The sequence below is a fragment of the Dromaius novaehollandiae genome, chromosome 2 (genome assembly GCF_036370855.1).
Source record: "Dromaius novaehollandiae isolate bDroNov1 chromosome 2, bDroNov1.hap1, whole genome shotgun sequence".
Classification (NCBI taxonomy): domain Eukaryota; kingdom Metazoa; phylum Chordata; class Aves; order Casuariiformes; family Dromaiidae; genus Dromaius; species Dromaius novaehollandiae.
In genome coordinates this window covers 95,289,240-95,314,143 of record NC_088099.1, presented here as the reverse complement: position 1 = coordinate 95,314,143, position 24,904 = coordinate 95,289,240, and the positions used below count along the sequence as shown (strand labels likewise).

The window sequence follows — 24,904 nt, the reverse complement described above, 5'->3', positions numbered from 1 at the left end:
AGGACAAAGCACCAGAGAACGTATAGTACAGCAAAAATAAATCTGCCTCGGCATAAGAATGAATCATATGCTCTAATTATAGGTAGACCACTGATGCAATGTTCAAATTTGGACTAAAAGACTGAATTGTGTCTTCTGATTCAACATTCAGTCTAGACTTAACAGCCCTTCTCTTTTCTAATTTCTGTAATTTTAATTTCTCTGAAATATACTGTTGTGGCAAAAGTATTTGAAACACCATAAAACAAAGATGGTGGGAAGGTGGATGTATGACAAAGGACAGATGGGAATGACTCCACAACTTTGTGCCTTCAAATGATAGACTGCACATGAGATTCATTCCACCTCCCGCATCATATCCAAAAACTGCAGTTACCCTATCTGCAAATTTCAATGACTCACTTCAGTGGCCAGCAGCCTTCATTCCACTTTTTCTGGTAGCATTCACTTCAACTTTCTGCAACACCAAATTCTTATCAGGAATTTTCACTAAGGTCTCATGCAAAACAGGTCCAAAAAGTTGGGAAAGTAAGTTTTATACTTTCAGCTTGCATTTTTTCATTCAGATTTCGGGTTTGAGTACAGTCAACATGGATTTTTTTTTGTATATATGATTTTCTTTAAAAATACTTGATCAGAAAAATTAATTATACCCAGCAAACTGTATAAAATAATTAATGTTAGGCAACCTTAAAATTATCCCAAATCTTTTTTCCATATGGTGGTTAGCAGACACACTTGAGATACTAATGATGGGCAGGATTCTGAAGCAGAGTATTACCTTGCAATCAGTAAAGGAACATTCGATACTTCTCAAAAAAATCAGCAAATCCATTAAACAGTCCTGCCTGGTCTCCAGGTCTTCCTAGTAACATGGAAAAACTTCATGCAAACGATAGAGTAAAATTAAAAGCAAGTAAGAATTAAAGGTCAATTTAAAGACCAGACACAAGGATGTGTTCCTTTTTGGTGTTGTAAGAAAGCAGCAGAAAAAGTTCACCTTTTTTTTTTTGCCCATAACATCTTAAGCCTCAGACTTCTAGAATGCAGATCACTTGTGAAAGTTTCAAAAAGAGAAATATTCAGGTACCATCCTTTTAGGAGATCCTTGACTTGTATTTAATACAGGAGAGAAATATTGCAGCACCAATCCTTGATGTGAGCTGATGCAATAAGAGAGACTGTATGTAGAGTCAATGCTGGGAGGTTTACTTGATGATCTGGCTATAAGTTACTTGCTGGTACTCATCATTACCTCTTCCCTGCCACTTAAAATACATTTTGTTAAGCAATTCCTGGATCTGACATTTTGTGACTTAGCACATGACTGTAAACTCAATAAACTACTGAAATAAATTGAGATTTTCTGGGTTTTTTATTGAGTTTAGTGTTCCTGGAAGCTGTTTGATTTGACAGCCCTGGAAGCCAGTGTCCTCTGTTTAACACAGACCTGGAAATGCCAGGGCAGCAGCACTGCAAGTGGCCCCACTCCCTTGGGCCTGGAAGGACCCTCCGCCACAAGCACAGCGACCTCCCCATCTCTGCACCACTTTGGCTCTCAGGTCACAAGCCCTGCCAGCAGGAAGCGGGCCAGTAGGGAAGGTGCTACTGCAATACGAGCATCTGTCCAGTAGCAACTGAGCTAAAGCCAGCAACTCACTTCACGTTGGCTATTTAAATGTCTCATGATTTTAATTTACCACTACATTCAGAGCTGATACAGAATGACAAATTATGGTCTGTTCATCACTAGTCTCTTGAGCCTATCAGCTCCCCCATCAAATTTTTCCCCTCAAGTTCTTCAAAGTAAAAAGGCTAAAAATTAGGTCTGACAATATGAGGTAGCAAACCAGTGTGGAGGGGATGACAGGTATCATCTGGAATGATTAAAAAATCTATTAACAAGATGATTAATACTCACTCAATCCTCCTGTGTTAGGCCTGTTTTAATATTGACCAGAATAAGGACCTGCAGTTAACTCTCATTTTTCTCGGGCTGGACTATCATCTCCCAGTTGCAGAAGCAGCTTGGCTGGTAGGACTTGTGAGCACAGGGGCCATGCAAACATGGGTAAAATGCTTTCAGGCCAGTTCAGCTCTGGTAAGAGTGCAGCTACTTTGGTGTGGTATTGAGCCAGAGTCAATAAATGCCATTAGGTATCAGCCATGCCCATGAAGAGCCAGGCCTGGTGTCTCTGTACTGCATTCCCAACACAGAGGGAATGGTGAAGATATACCCACTTGATTCCACATTAAGTCCAGCTGGGCTTGTCAGAGCCAAGCTCTAATAAGGACCATGGTCGGTGCACCCCAGCATTATTCAGCATTTCCACATGACGACTTAGCCTTGCTGCTGCTCCAGACCTGGGCTGACTCCATGCATTTGCATTACGCCAAATCTAACAAGACTCCCAGAACCAAGGGCTTGTTAAAAACACACCGGAGTGCCCCTGTGGGAGCCAACCCTGATCTGCCATGGTCAGAGCCATGGACCTGGGGCCAATACATCTGGCTGCACCCACGCTGCCTCCTTATAGAGACACTGAAATGTCCCTATGCTAAACTCCCTATGGAGTTCAATGGCACCAATGTGACCAGTGTTTCACTCTTGCCAGGCTATCTCAGATCTCCATTGTCCCAGCAAATGGAGAATGTAGGCATCTGTATAGCCACTGGCCATTAAAACTAGAGGTAGCTCTTCCATCACTTTCAGTGAGCTTGAGAAAACACCCAAGGAGAACTGAGACTTAAGAAGCCAATGAGACTGCAATTCAAACTCACAATTGTTTCATATATTCCCTCTGGAAAGTCTCAGAGAGCGGATAGCTGGGGTAAATACATATAACACCACTGCTCTCCGTACTTCTAAGTCTAACTGCTTAACCCAGATGCTTTGTACTATAGGAGAAGTCCAAAACAGATGTTAAATCAAGCTAGCAGAACAAGAAAAGTCTTATTCAAGAAAATCTAGAAAAAGCACTGCATTGAAGAGTTGGGTAGTATGCAGTCTCCCACACCATCAGTTCAGCTCATAGAAAAAAGAAGATGCTCCCAATATGAAATACTTCATATGGCAGCAAATCTCTGTATTTTTTTCAGGTGATTATCACAAGCTAAATATTTTGATAATTTTCAACCATTTTTATTCTGGTAACAAAAGGCCTTTCATCTGCATTTGCTATGTATAAGTAGCACTTTCCCTCAGCACTAAGCAGCAGAGCTGCAATGGCCAAACATCGGACTGTCTCTACGAGACTGTATTCGTTATGTAGATTCTACCTGTGTGGAAAAAAAACCCATCACCATTCACCCCAGTAAAGAAAGCTACATTACAATTGTTCTAAATTCATAAATGTACTAGACAACATCACATAGCCTAAACCAATTCAGGCCAAATTCTCCCCTTCTTTTCATTTCTGTCACACAAGTGATTTCTTCAGGAGATAGATGAATGTTGCAACCTTTTCCTTCTCTAATCATTTTCAAAAGCCATTTTTGAGCTAAATATTGGATTAGAAGCCATGGTTTACAAGTGGCAAATATTGATCTTATTTGCAGCGATATAAAATCTCTGTCTGATGAGTAGCGCAATACATACAGCTAACTGCCGACTATAGACATGGCATTTTTGACTGCTAGAGCCATGTTCTCCAGCGCAGAGTGCCACATATTTCCTTAATTGATACAGGGAAGTAATTCAATATCAAATAATAGCAATAATTCAAAAACTCATGTGGTAAAGGTTTACAAAACAACAAATATTCGAAATCCTCAGTGGGGTTTCTTATTTTTTTCCGGTGCCCTAGCTCATTTTTGCAAGTGTTTTTGCCATGAAAATAGAAATCACTCTGAAAATTGGACTAGAAGTCTTCTAATCCCAAATCCTTTCAAGGATAAATGGGCTATTTCATGTTAGTTTAAATTAATTATTGTATATACATTATGTGCACCAAATTGCTTCGGAAAAGGAAGGAGAGGAAGTCTACACTAGATTATGCCAGATTAATTTCAGTGCAACTCCTTCAGTTTCAGTAAGAATAATTTACACCACTATTACCAAGAGCAAAATATGTCATAATGCCTAGCAGTTAATGGAAACTCAGTAGTTCTGGCAGATGCAGTGCCCAGATTTCAGCTTTCCTTGTATAATCTTGTAGTTTTTTCTTAGTGATTAAAGCAAATACGGAAAGAATCCATCAATTTTCACCTCACTCTGGTTACTCTCAGTGATTATTACTTACTTTGAATGAAGTTCTTACAAAGTCTCTTACAGAAATACAGGGATCGTAAATACTAATTTATTTTCAAGATTTTTTTTTCTTTTTTAAAATTTGAAGCTGAGCTAATTTGCAGTCCAGTCATTCAGAAGAAAGGTAACACTAGGTGCATTAGTCTCTCCTCAGAAAGAGTTTGCTGGTTTCTGCTGCTTATTTTCTCAATGGAAATGATTATTTATGCTAGCAACAAGGTCAAGGACTGTTCTGGAAAGGAAGATGAATTGTGCAACAGGAGATGAACATGTAAACATGGTTGGTTTAATGCCACTGAAAATATCATGGTAAGAAAAACACACAAAATGCATGACCAATAAAAATGTAATTTAATAAAGCATTGGTCAAGCCTTACATCAGCAGTGTACTAACTGGTTTGGACTGTAAACTCATGTATTAGGCAAGCACTGAGAACAGATCCTTGAAGAAATAGGTGCAGGTCAGTAAGAAGTTAGAGCCTCCAAGCAAGAAGCTGGAGGAAAGCTGGTCTTTTACACAGCCAGAAGATCTTGTCAGGCAAATCGTTTTAGGGAGAAAGTTCACAGTATACCTTACAAGATGTGACTTGTGATTTGGCTAGAGAGATCAAACAGCTTTTCTTCCCATCTTTCCCTGGGAAGAAATTACGTTAAACAGCATTAAAGAAAAAAAAAAAGAAAAAGAACAGCACGGGTCATGACAATTGATAGGAAGAACAGGTTATGAAGAGGAGTGGAAACCTTTCAAGCCGAGCAGGGAAATCAGTGCACTGGGAGTCATGGACAGTATTTATGTTTTCTTCAGTTACAGCTTACATTTTATTATTGTTGATCCCAGCACAATGAGCATGTTCAGCTTTGGGACTTCAAAATATTAGAAAAATATCATGGGCAGATAACTAAAAGAGACAAAAAACAGGGTCTGGGGAACTAAGAAAGTGCCCAAGATTATTCTGTTCATTATATGTATTTACTTGGCTAATTTACAGAATGATGCAGAGAAGAGAGAACAGTTTCACCAGTCCTGTCACTGACCACAATTAATGAGCTGTGATCAAGACAGACATGAGCAGTTTCAGACCAAACAGATTTCCATTGTTCATTAAAAGTTAGAAAATGCTGCTTCTTAGAAACATGCCAGCTGTATCCAAGAAACTGTCAGCTGGTGTTACCAATATTGCCTCTCGAGTCTTGACCCATTGCCCAGAAGTCCACTGGGTGACCTTGATCTCAATGGCTTGTGGTGGTAAAGCAATATCTATAAATAATGCATTAAAAGTGTCCTTCCATGTTGGCAGACGCACATTTGTCAGGCATTTCATACTATTCCAGGCTACTTTTTGTGGTGCTTTCTTAATGTGCTATACATTTTTTCTTCAACTGCTTTAATATGGATTTATCCCTTCCTAAAGTATACGTTTTAATACTGATTTGTCTCTTCATCAAATGCAGCCTGAAAAACAACAGTTGGTGAGTGCAGTGGAAAAAAAATCAGTTTAGGGATATCAGATAAAATGTTGGCAACTTTACTCCTTTTTTTAAAATGCTGGGAGCAACTTGCATTGTAACGGCATTTTTATGTAATCTGATGTTTCAAAGTGCTTTACAAAGCAGTTAACTACATACATAGGAATACCGAACACTGTTATAAGCAATTAGACATAAGCAGGGATTTGATTTATCTACTAGACTCAATAATCATCGCTTTATCATAGAAAATAGGCATAGGAGGAGCTACATGTGGCCAACCTCCGCTTCGTGCAGGATCACCAGCCTCTAACTCAACTTCACCATCCACTTAAACCTCCCAGCAATGGACACTCCACACTCCTCCTTGGTGTTCTCTTTATTTAACCAGCTCTATTATTAGAAAGATTTTCCCAACATCTAATATAAATTAAACTCTAGAATTTATTGAAGTCTGCTTTCTTAAAATTGATTTGCTTTAACTATGAACCCTATCCTTTCATGATTGTTACCTTTCTCCTTCACATTCTCTGCCAGTCTTTCTGGTCAGAATCAAATTTAATAGATCTCCCAGTTAATTCATTTGTCTACCATCTATACATAGAAGTTCCTCCCAACACAGTACAGTAACATTTTGGACAGTCTCTATTGTCCAGCTGCACTCTGTCCGTAACAGAGAGTTAAAAATCTCTGTTGACAGTTGGATGTTGGATAATTTTATTAAGTTAAAAACCAAAAATCCTTATCCATCTGATCCTTCTGAGGTGATGGAGATTTCCTTATTTTATTATAGATTTACAGTAGACAACTACCATGAAAATACCCATGTTCTTTACCCCTTTTTGCATGACCTCAAGACTGTCAAGAGGACTACTTTTCCTTACATATTGGACTATTTTGGTGTAGACGTCCTTTATTCACACCTCCTTTCTTTCTTTTCTGCCAGTCTTTCCTGAATAAACTCCGCCCTTCTGTGTTAGTGCTTGATTGTGATTATGTTCACTTTAATGTGAGTGTGTAGTGGGACTTTAGGGTCCTCTTGGTTTTTTCTAAAACTTCTCACATTATCAGAGAACAGCCATTTCATATGATCGCTAGGCTGACCTACCATTTTTCTTACTTCCCCTCTTCTAATCACCCTTTGTTCAGCTCGCCATTGCTTATGGTTTCCCGTGAGACTGTAATACCACCTCTACCTCTGAGCTTACTTCCATGCCTTCCTCGCTAGATTAAAAGGCCTTGGGCCAAAAACGTTCTTGTCCCACTCCGGGAAATGAACCCCATCTCCCTTCCTAACAAGTTCTCCAACAATCCCAGGCAAGGACCAGGGCAGAGCAGTTTTCTCCAGTGGGATGGACTCACAAAAATGCCATGCACTTCAGAAGCAAGGTGCTTCAGCCTGGATATTTAATGAAGACACATACAAATTCAAAGAAGCTTGCAGGGAAGGGAAACATCCTGCTTTCTGTAATTGCTTTTTATCTCAATTCTAAGGAATGCAGGAAAGGAAAACAGAGTCCTCAGAGTTGCACGTGGCAGATATTCAGAGTTACATCCTTCGGGTGGCTGGAGGACAACTGAGAAAGAGGAAGGAAGTCCATCTTAAAGAAAATGCAGCTCCAGAAAGCTCTCAAAGCTAAGCAACCTTATTCTTGAGGAGCTCGTTTCTTAGCTTTCAAATTAGGATCATATATCCATTTTGAGAGTTAGCATTTGGAGCAAAGGTGTCCTCAAGACCCTACAATGGAGCAGTGCCCACTCCGACAGGCAGTACTGAGGAGCCAGGCAGTGCTAAGGTGGCCCTTCAGCTCCCACATCTGGGAGATGCTCCAGGGTCAGCCAGGACAGGAGACTCATATCAAACACCTGCTGACTTTTCATCTTCCTGCTCTTAACAGTATTCTCTTATAACTTTGTTTCCAATTTGTAATGATAAACTTTCCTTTGATGCACTTGACGCACATTTTTTTCTACACTAATTAGGTTTCGAGGAAGATTTCAAGTAATTCAGCAAACACAAGGCACATTTCTTTCCCAGAAACAAAAAAATCTTAATAATGCAGTGTTACAAACAAGTCCCTTTGGTGCCTGGAAACCAGGACAAATTTGGAGTACCTCCGGAGCTGTGATGTGTTTTCCACCAACCTGCTACAGTCTTTTGAAGGGTAAAACCATCAAGATCCAAGACACAGAAAGAATCATTCCAGTGAGATGCTAACCAGTGTCTTCTGGCAAGGGACAAGTGACAGAGACACAGTCCAGGACTGCAGGAATCCCCATGTTGTCACAATGCATAAACAAGAAGTTTTGGGAAAGTTTCCAGAATTCCTTGCCACTTTCATATCACCCACACAACTTGCCAAAAGAGACTTGTCTACTTTTTCCAGCACATATCAACAAACAGCATGCATCCCAGTTTCTTTGCCATGTGAAGCTGTGAGAGTAATCACTCAGCCTTATACCCTGTAGACTGTTTTGTGTAAGCATGCCATGAATCACTGTCTCAGCTGGTAAAAGGTCATGTGGATGGAAAAAAGGGCAGTAGATAACCCATAAACTTCTATGAACACTCAAGACAATACTGGCTAACCAAGAGCTACTTCTGAGTAGACAAGAACATGCTTATGTGATCTGCAGTTATTCAGATATGTGTGCATTGCAAGTATTTACCACACCATCAGCAAGCACAATCTCTAGATAAGAGCAAACGTACTAATTGACTTTTCTAGGTTCTATTTCCTACAAGAGAACAAAGATCTTCATTGTATGATACAACTGCATCTGCTGGTAGTAACCAGCACATCAAGTAGACATTGAGTCATACAAAGTCATTATAAAACACAACGTAATTATCAATATAGTTCTTAACCTAATTACTACCCTGGATAAAGCCATTTTTCCTTACATCATTAATAACGATACTGACCTTCTTCTATAACGCCATATCTGAGACAGGAATTTTTCCCAACCTTTAATAAATACTTCTTCAAATAACAGATTTAAACAAACATTCCTATAACCTGCTCACAGCAAAGAATCAAACACGTTCAATCTGACTGTCAGGACTGCTCTGCTCTAATATATACAGCAAGGAATCTGAAAATATATTACACATTACAGAAATTTTAATCAAAAAGATATTTAACACAGTCATAACTAATATTGCAGTATTTTTAAACCACATGTTAAAACAGATATTGAAACAACTCACAAGCTAAAATAAATATTTGGAACCGATCTTTTAAAAACTAAAATCCACATTTCCAGTAACTCAACCTTTTCTATCTCAGCTAAAATGGAATAACAAGCAAATCCAGGCACAATTTTAGCTGTAATAGCATTGCTGTTTCACTGCAGATTATCCTTATGTACAATAAAGATAAAGTGCATGGACTGAGTGGTGTTTAAAGAATATTTTATTTTATAAAGCAGAATAAACAACAGTGAATACAGCTCCTTAGTGCTGACCTCTAAGCAAGCACCCATACAAGTACCATGCATCTAAGCCTATTCATTTCAGCTGAACATATTATGTTCAGCTGAACAGCCTGATCGAGGACTTTGAGATTAGTTTTGTGTGCAAGAACTCTCCATACATATATGCTCAGGTAACTGGGTCATTTATACAATACACTTGCGCTACAAAAAAACAGCTTTATGATTCTCTTTGCCTGTCCCCAGACAAATAAAAGTGCACATTCACTACTGTAGTTGCCAGATAAAAAGACAAGAGTAGTTTGGGTTTCTTTCCCCCCAGAATAGTCCCAGACAAATATACCCCGTCTTGCTTTTGAGCCCTGAGGGGCACTTAAGAAATGAGAGAGCCAGTGCAGCTGCTCAGTGCTGGTGCCGAGCAGCCGGGGTCAGGATGGGCAGGGGCGGTGGGGCAGCGAGGGAGCCCAGCTCCTCCACGCAGCTCCTCAGGACCCTTCTCAGTCCTGAAGGCGCTTTGCTCTCAAGGAGGCCACACTTGGCCACAAAGGCACCCCCACTCCTCCTGTGGTTTCCATCCACATCAGGATGGGGACCACAGCCAAGTCAACCTCAGCACACCTTTTTTTTTTTTTAACCTGTTTCCCTGGATGCACGCACTCTTTTTTCTGTCTGCCACCAAAGGTTTAGGGTATCACACGCACCATATGCAACTGGTCACACTGGGAATAAGGACATGGCCAGAAGCTGGCAGGAAAAGTGGCATTCTCTCACATTCATGGGATGTTTAGTTCTGGGTCCAACAAACATATTTATTAACCGAGCCATCTCAAAACAACAGAAATCGGCTGTAGCTGTAACACTCTGTGAACCAGACAAGGAAACTGGCCAGGAGGGTTCCTTTTTTAAAAGGACAAAAAGAAAAAAACACTACCAAATTTTAGTATCTTCCAAATAAGGGGTTATGTCACCTTAGCACGTGTTCCTAACCACAGAGGGGCATCACTGGAGCAGGCCAGGCAGCCCGTGCCCAGCTGCCCCGTTCCTCCAGTGCTACAATTTATGGGGGAGGCGAGAACTAGCAGTGCATGTGGCAGAGGGCAGGGGTGAGAACAGCACCCGCTGCCACCGGGGCTGCGGCTCCACAGGGACCCGGGGGAGGCCTGCAAACCCCAAGGGTGGCTTCAGGGAAGCCTTGGCCAAGCCTCAGCCCCAGTTTTCTGCAAATATATACATATGTGTGTGTGTATACATATGCACACACATATACACATGCATACATACATACATAAATATATATATAGGCACCAGAGAAAGACGAAGCTGTGCAGAATTCAGTATATAACAGCTTTTCTGTACAAGCCACGTACAGCAGAAGGATTTTAGTGGGGGTTGTTGTTGTTGGGATTTTTTTTCCCCTCCTTACCTTGCTGCTCCAGACAGGCGAGCGTGGGGGGAGGGAAGGACGCCCAGAGATTTCCTAACGTCGTGGCCGTGGCGTTACTGCCATCTAGCGCACTGCCTGCCGGCCAGGGACACCCCAGTCCTCCTGCCTTCTCCTGCTCGCCAGCCGGGTTGGAAGGAGAAAGCATGGGGGAAGGGACGGGCCCTCTCCTGCCGTGACCCCAATCGGCAAGAGTGGGGTCGGGGATGGGGAGGGGGGCTAGCCCTTGGCTGCCTGCCCCCAAAACACAGTCAGGAGGGTTACCATCACGGGCCGGGACGCTCTCGGTCCAGGGCTGGCTCACGCGGCGGTGGGGGAGAGGCAGGGAATCTTTGTTTGCTTTTTTTCCTAAGTAATAATACGCGGAGCGTCAGAGCATGATGCCAGCCTGAAATCAGCTGGACAGCTTTAAAGCTCAGCTGTTCCACATGGTATGTAGTAACCGTGCTTACTTCCCCCAGCGAAGCCTGCGATACAGCCAGATTGCAGCCTGTATGAAAGCAATTTATAGGATGGCTCAGAAAGCCTGTAACAGAGCCCACCCGTGTCTGAACATTATTGCTTTGGAAGAAAATACACAATATATATACCCATGGTGCCATATATGAGTTTGCCATTGGTCCAGGCTATGCCAGTGATCAAATAACAAACACAAAACATAATTTGGGTGCTGGGTATGAATCCTGCCAGGGACCTAAGCACCTGGGAGCCCCAGCTGCAGTCTGGCAAAAGGTGCAGTGAAACACAACTTCTCTCCAGCAAGCACTTCCCCGAGCGACAGGAAAGCCTCCAACCTGCAGGACAGCTCTCCATCCCAACCTACAGCCCGCCCCTGAAGATTTAGATCACTATGCATCAGACAAGAGCGAAAAGCAAAACTCAAGACAGTGACATACCAAGAACACACAGAGCTACCGCCTCTACTTGCAAAAAAACATGTAGTTTATGTGTCTCACCCCAGCACGCGACAGAGGCATGAGTCTTTGCAGGGCTTCGCATCGTATCGCACAGCCAGGATGCTGTCATCTGGCGAAGCTGCCTCATGCACACCACCTCCTCGTGACCTGTCTGGACTTCTTTAAGCAGTCTCCTGGACTTGCCTCACACCACAGTGACCTCCTCACCAGGGGCAGACATGCAGGGTTAGCAAAAAGTCTGAAAATACACACCTATTGGAGAAAGGAAGGGAATGACTGGCAACACAATGTGATAAGTTAGCAAGAGATTTCATTTTAAAGCTCCAGGGGAAAGTGAGAGGCATGGGCATTTGAAATGCCTCCACAGGAGTGTGGCTTCACCCCCCAGCACATCAAAGCAGCTCTTCCACAGGGAGCCCTAGACACATGGTTATCTTGAGATGCAGACATTTGGCATATTTTCCTAAATAATTTGAAAGTCCTAAAGATGATACTGTAAAATCTCATTTGCTAAAATATCAGAGAGGTGATGGAAAAAGAAAGCACTTAACATGGTTTCTAACTTCTCAGCCATGGCTCATCATCTTAGAGATTTAAAATGCTAACTCTTCCAGGACTTTCCATACCTGCCTCAAAGTTAAGCCTTTCAGTAGTCTTTACTTCAGCTCTTGCTTCATGTATTTCCCACTTGACTGACTTGATTGGTCATATGCGTGAACCATGAAGAAATTACTGTTTTAGAAAGGTATGTCTTCCGGTTTGCATTTGGGTGATGGGTCTTTTTAGAATATACTCTTTTTTTTCCCTCTTTCTGTTTCATTCCTTCATTCTCAAGTTCATACAGACTCTGGGCATAAGGGTGTTCTCATACTGCCAAAGGTTTTTAAAAAATATATGGATTCACACTCATGCTCTGATCCTGCAAACACTAACAAAGCTTTAGCTTCATGCCCTTAGCCTAATACACTTGAACTTGAAGGCAAGATTAAACAGATGTATAGATCTTTGCAGGGCTGGGACTGTACTTTATGAGTTGAGGATCTAAGGCTGTTTTGCTACAACATGTAGAAAAATATTCATGAGTACCACATTTGGCTGACTACCTTCTATCCAAGGAAAGTGTCTGCAAATCAGGACATTTTTCACAGACAGATATCAGCCTTTTCCTCCGGAAAAATATAATGAAAATGCATAATCTATTATTCAAGCTTCCCCTAAATCAACCAATCAAGCAATAGTCCCTATTCTATCCAATGTAGGTGAGAAATCACCCCCTCTCCCCAAATAACAAATTACGGATGCTAAATACTTGAAGCAAACTACTTATACACCCCTCACAAGCTAAAATTATATGCTGAATCTGGACGGCACTCTCCCAGAGGAAAATAAAACAACCTTTGAAACCTGGACTGAGTCATGATTTTGTTGAAAAGTAAGAAATGGAGACAGCGTTCAGCCAAGGAGTTGAGGCAGTTCTACTGCCAGATGAGAAGTTTTACTTTTTTAAGTGCTGAACTTAAGGAACGGTGGAAATGGGTTTTTTTTTTTTACATTTGAGCAAATGACATCAGCTTCATCTCCACTGCATGAGCCTGATCTGTCTTGGGTTATACGACATGACAGGCTGCAACAGGACTGCACTAAACAGCACTGAGTTCAGCTATTGCCCCCTCTCAGATCCAGCATCCCAAATGCAGTGCTCCGGCAGTTGCACATGAGGCGGCATGTGGTACGTGTGGCCGCAGAGGAAATGGGGCTGAGCTGACTGCAGAGAGGTACCAGGTGGAAACCAAGTGACAGAATCTCAGAAAACTTCACAAATCTCTTCTAGCCTCCTCCACGGAATAGGTGACTCCAACCTATGGATGAAAGACAAACTAGACTTTGTCCTTGAAATGAGTTGGTGGGTTGAATTGCCCTCTCCTGTAAGATATCTGTCATTAGGCAGAGGGTGAGCTAAGAGACTGCTGGAGCAAACGCAGCAGGAAAATGATTGGGAGAAGGATGAGAATATCAGACAGAAATGGCTTGTCTCCGGGGGAGTTGTGAGCAATCAGGTCTGGCAAAGCAAATGGCCTGGTTTGGCCTCAGTGGGAAAAGAAAGCTAGACATATATTTGGCCTTCTAGGGGACCTCACTGCTACTTCACTTGTTTTCTTCCCCTCTCTCCCTTTCCCACTAAGCAGTGATCAAGCTGAGAGAGACATGATAGATACACGACAGGCTGGGTGCGTTCTATCTTACTACATAACATTTAGTGCAGGATGCCAAGGAAATGACAACTGCAGTCCTACATGTCATAAAGTAAAACCAAACTGAGCAGGTGTGCAGGCAGGGTTTAAAATCACAGAATAGAAAGTCAGACCTGGCCGTCATTCCCAGTTCTGCCATAGAGAAGATGTATGACCACAAGCTATTCCATGCGCAGTTTATCATCTATAAAAGAGCTCACAAACAACACACATATTTCACAGGAGAGATAGGGGATTTAATTCACCACTGCGAAGAACTTATACCCAAAGTCTCATTTTAAGTGCAAAGAGATTAACTTGGAGACATATCAAGATAGGGTTGTTGCTTGTTGTGTCACAACAAGCAGTAGCATTGCTGCATCGCTGTTAATGTTTACCATGAGAGGGAACTATTAGGGTCTCCATCCTTATAGGCAAGTTTTGCATGTTTTCTAGAAGGAGGAAGGATGAAACAGCAGAAGAAAACAGAAAAGGCAGAAGAGTGAAAAGAATAAACCAAAGTAAAAGAAAGGAAAGAAACATGCTGCTAAGAGTCATCTTATCCTGCTACATCTGTCCTCCCCTCTAGACACCCCTATGGAGCTATTTTAGTAAGGTTGGCTATTTATTATATTGTGAGCTCTGCTGTTTGATTTATTGGGCCTTGGTTGCCTCAAGGAGTGAGAAAATCTCTCTTCCCTCTCTGCTCAGAACACAAGTTTTATTTCCATCTCTGTGGCGCACTCTGGCTCTTTCTTAGGGATGCTATTTCTGGTGCAGACTGATTGAAAAGTCCTGCCGTCCCCCACATGGCTGCTGGTTTGACACTTTTTGACATTTCTAAACAACTCAAATTCTTCCTGCCAACTCCCCATTGCTTTCTAAACCTTTTTAATCCTGAAGAATGCAAACTAATCTACTGAGAGAAGAGAAACAAGCTGGCCCTGGGAAGCAGAACTGGAAATGTCAGAGTGGTAGAAATGATAAATATACCTGCTAGAGAAAGAAAGCCAATACAGGAGGGGAGGCTCTTAGGAGAACTCACTAGCACTGTGGCCTGTTAATGTTATCTACTGTAAAGAAACATGTGGTATATTATCAAGCAGAGCTGTGTAATATCTTCATAAAAAAGAATGGTTTGAAGGCAAGCACAAAGCATGCTTAATCATGTAGAATAAAGCTGTGATCCCTTGGGGAGATTTAAACTACTTAGACCTAAGTATGGCTAATAAAAGTTTGCAATTCAAGAAAATTACCAAAAGCCTTTATTATTATTGTTCTGTCATGCCTGGTGTTTTGAATGGAAAGGTCAAAGAGCTGATCATGCTTTAACCTGATTGTTTTATTTTCCACAGAGCATCATGTGTATTTAGAGAATACAGTGTCCTAAAACACCCCTCTCGTCCTTCTTTTCACTTCTCCCCTCTGTACAGTTACATTTCAGCAGGCATCTGCATTCCAGAAAGAATGAGCCACCATCCCTCTTCCAACTGTTAAACTATAGAACTATAGACTCTGAAATTTGAACTGAGTCTCCTTTTATATTACTTTATTTCTTTCACAATTTTGTTCCTTTAAATGAATTGTCCTCTGCCCACGGTTCTTTGTTAAAACAAGACTACCATTCAGTCAGGCACCCAGGTATCCAAAGGAAAGGCTTTGCGGCTATTCATTGCAGGCAGCAGAGTGCAAACATGATTTACTCTCAAGTGCCCAGCACCATCAGCAGGAAGCCCAGTTTGGAAACCTGATCTGTAATACACAGTGAGGACAACAGTCCAGAGCATTCATCAGTCATAACTTCCCAGGTACCTGGTACTCTTAATTAGTTACTCCAATACACCAGAGGCAGCAGCTTGTTCATCAGACTCAAACATTTTCCATGGACTGTGCCTTCTTTCAGCAGGCTGCACAGCATCCCTCCACCCCGAGCGAGCCTATTGTCCACTCCAGCACTGCTCCTCTCTGCTGCCAGTTCTCAGCGCTCCTCCTGCCTGCCTTCAGCTTCGGTGTCTTGCTGTCCTTTCACCTGTCTTCTGAAAATAGCACCTCACCTCCCAAGCCCCATCTTTGGTGGCTAGATTTTCAGAAATTGGGAGCTGAGTTTTCTAAAAAACACTTTAAAGGCTCACAGTGAGTGTGCGGCACTTCAGAGAATTTGCTCCTTATTTGCATGTAATCGGGGCTATGTTAAGAGTCCCTAAATTCCATCTAAGCTTCATTACTGTTTCTAGACATCAGAGGCACATGACTGATAACAGGCCAGAAGTTCAGCAATACAAGCAGAAATCAGGCTGTTTCATTTTGACCACAAGGCAGCACATTCTGAGATCGGACAGTCTGGCACAACTTCATTTTTCCTGCTCTACACTAGGAGAATGGATTAGACATTGGCATTTCAACATAATCTTGCTCAAAAATGACAAAGGAAACACAACACCAAGAAAACAAAACCATGTTTTTTTTAGTGTGAAATTAACCACTTCTCTAGCTATATGGACAATACACCAGCAAAGAGCAAAACTCAGCCTTCATCCAATTCCTTTGTTCCTACTAAAGGGCAAGATGGAGAAGAAATATAAAGATACCAACAATGATGATCTGTAAGGTAAATACTTCAGATGACATCCTGGGATGGCTTTAAAATGGAATTTATGTGTATTTTCTTTGACATTTGACAGGCTATTTTCCGGTAAAAACGCAGATGCTCTCCGCTATGAAATACATGCTTATGAGAAAAACTTCAAAACTACTTTACAAACTGAAAAAAAGTCTGGAGACCTAACTTCAGGGACCTTCCATTTAATACACCCCAAAGAGAGGTATCCAACTGCTCAGTGTGGTGTTGTACTATGTGCACATTAGCCACCTAGCCTTGAAGGAGTTTGCCACTGCCATAGAAGAGATACTGAAGTGTGTTAGCAATGCTACTTATTGTCACAAGTATTAGTCATTCAGCTGCATTAAGCATGTGCAGCAAAAGCTGAAACTTACTAGATTCACTAGAGACCTGAAATGTATATTACAAAATAGAGCTCTGTCTCCTGGGCTAGTAAGATTAATAAAAACTACAAAGGTGCATTAGGCGTCACGTGTTAACTAGGGAGGAACAGCACAGAGAAGGAAGCAACTGGGGGAAAAAAAGATTAAAGAACATGAACACATTCAAGGAATTTTAACCTAATGCACAGAATTTGTAAAACTCTTCCCTTTGCAAACCAAAGCATCTGACATACACCAGTCCTGCTTAAACATTCAAACAGTGGGACTTGCATGGCCTTTTAGTCTGAAGCGGCGCTTCAGCACAGTAGTGAATTTTACCCATGCACTCAAGTCACAAGGGACATGCCCAAAACTAGCTTAAATCTTCAAGAGCCAAAAGAAACATGCACAGTTTCACTGTGTAACTGTAAGCATGGAATAGTGAACAGGGCACTAAACTTGGAGTAAGAGTATTAGGTTCAGCTGTTAGCTCTGTCACTGGCCTATAACGTCATCCTGGGGAAGCCACCTCTCCCTTTTTCTTCTATCCTTCCTGATTTAGGACCATCAGTTCTTCAGAAGAAGGTTGTCTCCCACTGTATCTAGCACAGTGCAGCTCTGGTATCACTGGAGCCCAAGGTACTACAGTGATATAAATAACAGTGGAGGTCTGCACCATCACTTTATAAGGCAATGTCCAATTCTCTGAAGTTATGATGACTTGTCCTCCTTGAAGTACGTTCCTACCCATTTATTTGGCTCCTATTGCTTTGAAACACACATTTCCTTAGGAAAAAAAGAAAATATGGCCTCAATCAATCTAAAGTATCAAATTGTCCTTTGAAGGAAGCAGGACTGTTATAGAATCTCTTAAGATAACTCTGTTGGTGGAAGTTATCAGAGACATCGCTAAGACAGGGACAACAAAAATACCCTTGCATAAGTTAACTTTCTAAAAGGGCTCCCTGGGTGAGCAATCATTAAAGTTTTTAAGACCTCTGGATCCCACAGGCAGAGAACTCAGAAATGTAAAGGACATAATTTTCATTATAAATTGTAAGCATACAAGTCTGATTTTAATCCTTCCTGAGGTCAGTGGTGTAATTCCCCACAACTTCTGGAAGGCTTTTCTAAGTTGCAGATTTTTTTTTTAAGTTTCTGAATTTTTCTGAACTTTTGCTTCTGAAATGTAGGTTTGAAAATATTAACATTTCTATGTCAGTGTAACCACCACAGTTACTTGTATTCTATATAAGACACGCAGTAATTTGGTATTATATAATCGTGAGTTATCCTCAGAATTTTCTTCCTCATAAAGGTCACAGTACGCAACTGCAAGAAAGAACTTTTGTTTCAATGTTCATGTTACTGCTGTGCCAGTCTCCTCCTGGACTGATATGAGCTCTGAAATTAGAAAATTACCATCCTTATCTTTCTGCCCATACTCTAAGTTTTGAGACAGATTCCAGAATCCCTGATATTTTTTTATATTACATATTGCAGAATTAAGATTCTCAGTTCAGCTGTCTTCTTTTGTCCAGGTTAATACCTTGAAGTTGCAACCAACATGTCCCCTTTACTGACTCTAGATAGTGGCAGATTATGTTGCTTAGAAAATCCATCTAAATCCCCATCACTGTGACATGAGAGATTTAGACTTGAAGAGATAGTAGTCCATTGCATATACATGGTAAGGTTTACAGTTTGTATGGATCAGTACATTGAATGTTCTCTACCAGTGAATTCCTTCAATGTATCCTTCACTCACTGAGCTTTACAAATATTTTCTCTGTTATTAATTGTTATTAATTAGCTATGAAGCAAATGTTCTTTCAATTTCACCTTTATTTCCAGTGTAACACCCCCCCCCCCCCCCCCCCCGTACAACAGCAGTCTCTTATTTTTTCATGCTTGGTATGCATATCTTGGAAAATGCGTTTATCTAGAGTCACACAGAATATCACAATTTATAACAGTGTGCTTAATTCTTTGGAACCAAACCGAGCACTAACTGCCTTGAGCTGTTTGGTGGGAAATTAGATTTGTGCTAAACAGCTTAATGCTCTGGGGAGTGCAAAATAAACTATATGTGGCAATTTTATGATTTTCAGAACTTCAAGCTGACTATATTTTTATTACTATCACCAAGCTCAGATGTCACTAGGAAAATGTTGTCATTATCTAAGATATTTCTACATATCCTTGTTCCAGAATGGATTCAAATATCTAAGTGGGGGTGGGGGGGAATTACAAAACATCTCCAATTTAAAATACTTAAAATGTGGAAGGAAGGAAAGAAAGAAGGACTATTTGGGAGCAGTTTGCTTTACATCTTAGCTTTCAGATAAATCTACAACAGTAAATGAGCCTCATTTTCAGATGAGCAAGCTAGAAGTAAAAACTAATAATTGAAATGTAGAAAAACTCTTTCACCTTACTCCCTTTCCAAACTGCAGTGAAAGGATATATCTGTTAAATCCATTCTTTCTTGAATGCATGCCACTACCCAAGCCATGTCAGAGAGGGGGGAAGGGACAAAGAAAAGATGCTAAAATTATTTATGCTCAACCATTTGAATGGGCATTCCAGCTGACACCACACTAATTCTGAGTAACAGCCACACTTGTCTGGGCAAGAGCCCCTTATTTAAATTCCCAAATGCTGTTAATAAAATATGATAATGCAATCCAATTAGCTATTTCAGCAAGACTTGATATTAGCAAATCTTTTATTGCATGATAAAGTGCCATCACCATTATGAAATTTCATAAAATATCATGGCAAAAAATATATATTTACAATAGAAGGGACAATAAAAATTGTTAATGAGATGATGAAGCTTTTGGAGCAGTAATTATGTGGCTAAAAGGCTGTTATTGTCACTCAGCGCTTCCAAGGCAGGTCTCTCCATTGCTGTGGTATCTCTGTGCTGAACAAGCAAATGAGATCTGTATTGCAATGTTTTGTGCTAAATTCACAGATGACTCTGCCCTTTACCCTGCTCAGAATTGACAGTTTTCTTGTCTTTAACAATGTTGTGGAAAGATAAAATACGCAATGGAAGAATCTGGATTTGCCAACTAACTCAGCATGACTGCCAAGTTATTTTAGTCCCATTATGAAAATATAGGAACCTATCTCTCTTTGTGCTGAAAGTAGCAGAGTTTGAATAATGCTGTATTGCTTTAGTCTGATGAACAGGCAAGCTTGACCCATCTGTCCAATTGCTGTTGCCAGATATTGGCTTCTGTGGGGCTCAAAAAAAAAAAAAAAGTGTGTGTGTGTGTGTGTGTGTGTGTGTGTGTATCAGTGACATGGGGAAAAACACTGCTCCCAAAAACTGGGTTAAAATTTAACTTGGGTGGAATAATCCAAGAAGCTACACATTTAGGTGTTTTTTTAATGATAATCAGCAAGTAAAGCAAAAACCTCTGCAAAGGCTCCACAAAGTCCTCATAGGACTTTTCACATTTTATAGTCCTTGCGAGTAAACATGTTTTCAAATAACTGCAGCTTTTTTTAGGATTAGCTGTAACTGGGATTCATGTCATAAAGTGGAATTATGCTTGAGCCTGCTGTGACAGAGAACTAGGAAGAACTGAGAAAGAAAGACAAAAGTAAGGATAAGCTGAGATGTCTAAAATATCATGGTTAAGTGAATAGATCTGGAGATCCTTATACAGCTGAAAATTTAAATAGCAATGAGGAAAAAACATGTTCTAGTAGGGTTTCAAGGGAGTAGATATACCATAAAAATTTGGGTCTGTATAAACCTGGGCTTCTAACCCAGTACCTTTCTTGATAAGAGATTTGAAGAGCCAGATGCTGTCCTCATACAGGGTGACTAATTATGGAGACTAATATACTAAAGCTCTAATAAGGGCTATCGGCAAGTAATTACGTCCATTAGTATTTTTTGTACTCACATCACTGTAAATCATTGTTAAATGATGCCCTTTCCTGTCAGATGCATAGCTACTATGGTAGTGGTTTTCATAAAGCCACTTTTTAATTTTGGGAAAGGGAGATACAGTCTCCTGAAAAGCACAAACATTTAATAAGACCAAGAACATTACCTGTACTGTGTATGTAGATTGAAATTATCAACCCATCCAAGTTGCTGAGCAGCCAGGAGTTAAAACAGATTAAATGGATTTCACTCTGCAATGTATAATGGAACTGATTTCTCCCCAGTGGCCAGTAAGTCTCCAAAGGTTTCCATTAACTTCTCTTTGCTGCTGATAAGACCTAGAAGAAGAAACGTTGTCCAGCTGATTATAAAAAAAGTTTGGTTATCTTTCTAGGCTTTTTTATTATTATTTTAACCATTTGGTTATTGTTTTTATTATTATACATTACTATTTAATAAATGGATATCATATGTTACAATATTTTCATAAAACTAAATAATCATATTATTAAAATATGATTAGGAAGAGACGCAGTCCTTACAAAATCGATGTTCTTTGACATAGCTTGAATTTCAATGTCTGGAAATGGGAAAAGGGGACATTTGTACAGCTGCAACCATAACCAACTGCTCAATATTGATCATTCCTGTTGAATTCTTATGCCCTTTCTATAGCTTCAGTACTTGTGTGAATCTCTTTCTGATATCAGTAAGACTGCTCATTAAGCAGGATACAATCTAATTAAAAAGATCAGGAAAGAACAATTTCCACTAACAGAGAAAATAATAAGAATTGAAACTGCATCACTCAAATTGCAGGTCTTCATCTGGGCAATTTTATTGAGATTATGCATGTGTGCAAATTTGGACAGTTGCAGAAGTTGATCATTTCCAATACAGAAACCCTTTTTTTTCTTTTGGAGATTTAAATTTTTCTAAATCTCTATGCATATTTAACTCTAAGTAGTTTTAGGATGAATAAACTTTCTTATTATATGTAACATTTTCTATGGAGCTTTACCTCAGGCTTGGTCTTAAATATTTCTTCTGATTATTCTCTCCTCTCTTTAAACATTATTTTCCATTCTTTCACCTTACACGTGTTGCAAAATTCCATACAATGCTCTTCACAGAAAGAAGAGCTATTCCTCTTGTTTTTTCTATTGTGGAAACACAACACTGGTACTGCAAACTGAGGGAGGAGCGAACTAGAGGTGAAGGGGATTTCAGTCCTCTGTGTCCCCAGTTTGAAGCAGAGAGTTATTTCCCTTCGTATTCTTTGGTCCTTAACTTCCTTTAGAACTCTCAAATACCAGAACTTATAAGAGCTCATTGGCAGAAATGAATCTGTATGTTCTGGTAAATCCTATTATTTTATCTTGGTTCCATCATTCTGATTGTGCCTCCTCTATGTGTTTTGAATAAAGGGCCTTAAGATGACCAAGATGACCATCTTTTTGTCATAAGTTTCTCTGGAATTGGAGGATGCAATATTGATGAACAGTCACAAGACAGTTCTCACTCAGATATTGATAGGTCCAATATAACAAGAAAATCAGGAACTGAGAATTGAGTAAAAACATTTTCATTTTTTAGTCTTTCAGAAGGAGTTCTCCATTCTATATATTTTTCTCATTATTTTGTGAGAGCTGTATGGAACACTGTTTTAATACCATCTGTATGTGATCACAGGAATAAGCACAGAAGTCTCACCCCTAAATGCTGTGCACTTTTTGGGTAACTAGATAAACGTCTGAAACTAAACTCCCTTCTCACAGTCTGGTCCTGAAGACAGCAACAGCAACTACTAGAATTTGAGATATAAATAAATACTAAGTAGATATACCAGGATATTGAAATATTTAGTGGATTTTCTTAATGGGGTTTACAAAGACACCTAGTGGGATTTGAGTTGCCTCTACTGCCACTGTATTTCAAATGGAGAGGAACAAATGACGCCATATCTAGGTTAAAAAAGTAGCACAGCCCCATAGGAATGGATCTGTAGGCCAAAACCTTTGATGCTGAGGACCTCCTGACATCCACACTACGTGAACTGCATGGAAATTTCCATCAGATTACCTCCAGTCTGGTCTGGCGAACTGAGGGCCCACTGGTATTTCATGTGTGCAGCTCATCAGAAAGGTCATCAACAGCTCATCTTCTCGCTTAGGCCCATCAGAAAGGTTTGTTTTGCGCACTCTTGGGCCACCCAGGCACAGGAAGGTAGGCAATCAGGAGAGTCACTTCAAAAGCACAGTCTTAGCCAAGCCAACCTAACTGCTAACGTAGACGCGCCTAACTCTCTTTGGCACTTTTGCAGCTCTTACTGATCACTCCTCTCTGAACCCAGGCAGGTGAATATGTTTGTGAATCCAACCCTAAATTTCAGTCTGTGCTTTGTGAGTTCAAAAGAGAAGCACAATTTCAGGCATCCTTTCAGATCGCTTCCTAGGTGAAGTCCAGAGTGTACATATGTCACATATGCGATGCTCTTGAAACATGAAGAAAAGGAGCATTTCGGGAAACTGCCATGGGGTTAGTCCTGAAAGAAACTGTATAAATGCTTGTTTTAAATCACTTATTAAAAAAGGCAAATTATTTCAATAACTTTCTAAAAACAAAAGCTACTATTTTTCTCACCAAGTAAATTTAACGGTTAATTTCACCCATCCTAAATATGACAGTCTCAAGCAGGCAAAAGTGATGGACGTAGGGACAGGATATAAAATGCTTACCCTGGAAAGGAGATGGGGATTCAGGCAATGTTCAGAGAGAACATTTTCTCCTTATTTCCTCAACTAGCTTTTTTCCAGAACAGAAATAGAAGTAAATTCTAATAGGCTCAGAAGAAATCTGGCTGTCTTAGCAGTCAGGGCCAGACTTAAAAACATATTTAAATGCGTAAAGATAGCAAAGAGTGCTTGGAAGAAATCATTTAATTCCTGCGCACATTAGGACCCTAACTCAGGAGGCACTTCAGGGGAATCTCCCAGAGGATGAATGCTAGTTTAAGTGTGCTCACTTGCTAGTTACTTGGATCGTGAGTGCTGCAAACAGTCTGTTCTGGAGGAAGGAATCCTCAGAGAGAAAACACTGTTTTGACTAACTTCCCCATTTCTCACAGCAAGCGAGAACAGATGGGGCCCATCACACACAGCAAAAGAAATGGATAGGGACAGGAGTCTCCTTTGGGGAGGAGCCACCTGCCCCACATCCCTTCAGTCTTCTGTCTCTGGGGGACTGCTGAGTCCTCCAAAGAGTGAAGACCCAGTTCTTCTCTCACAGCACTTACACACAGACAGTTTTGGACTGGCTTGACTTAAATCAGTGCTTACTGAAATGGTCTATAGGACGCTCTATGAACTAAATGGTTTTGCCTATGTCCTTTCAGCAGAAGAAACTCAGCTTTAAAATTTTCTCCCCTCCCCTTCATTTATCATTCAGAATCTTTGGCTACTTATGAACAAAGGAGAATATACATAACTGCATTCAATTTATGAGATGTATTTGAGTATTAATCATTTCGTATATGTCGAAACACATTTTGGAAGCTGGCCAAAACTGTATATAAATTTCTGTAATTTTAAAGAGTAACAGCAGCAAACTTCTAAACACTATGCTACAGCTATGTGCTTCTAACATATGTTTTTTCTTCAAGATCCTGATTTAAATTCAGGTTTATCAATAAAAAATGCTACCAAAGCAGTGTTGAAATTTTAATTTCCTTTTGAAATAAAGGTCTTTTCTAGGTAGAGCTGGAGTTGCTTGCCTCTGAACACTCCCTACTTTCATTATACAGAGTTTTTTCTTACAGCTGCTAAATCCTATTTTCACAAGGAAAAAAAAGCAATTTTGCACCTCTAATCATCAAAGCAGCATAATTTAGGTCTTTATTGTGTCAGTCATGAATTGTCTTTCTTGTGAGCTCACAATGTCATAATATTCTTTTTGATTAATGAGGATCCTACAATTACAGGGTAGGAACCATCATGCTGTACTGCAGAGGCTGTCTAAAGGCAAAAATTACAGTTAATGCTAATGCATTACCAAAGAGTTGGGGTGGAATTATTACTGTCACTAAATCGAAAGGGTCTGCATCCGGAAGACTGATAGCTTTTGTAGTTTCTGGAATGCAATTCTAGGCAGTAGATGAACTTTCATATGGGACCTCTTAAATTCCCTCTCCCACTTTTGTGGGCTTAATATCATTGCACACATTATCTGGAATACCTCTGTCAACCTAGAAGACTGGCAGATGAGGACGGAAGC

The 24,904-nt window shown here is 40.4% G+C and overlaps 1 long non-coding RNA gene across 1 annotated transcript in view; it reads right to left on the bottom strand.

The window, feature by feature from the left end:
- The window catches only part of LOC135327532 (uncharacterized), a 69,747-nt gene extending 46,571 nt beyond the window's left edge, over positions 1 to 23,176 (bottom strand). The window contains exons 1-2 of the long non-coding RNA XR_010387802.1: positions 22,715 to 23,176; positions 20,799 to 20,970 (exon numbers count right to left, since the gene is read on the bottom strand). This is a non-coding gene — a long non-coding RNA (uncharacterized LOC135327532). The remainder of the gene's footprint in view (positions 1 to 20,798; positions 20,971 to 22,714) is intronic.
- Between the last annotated feature and the right edge of the window lie 1,728 nt (positions 23,177 to 24,904).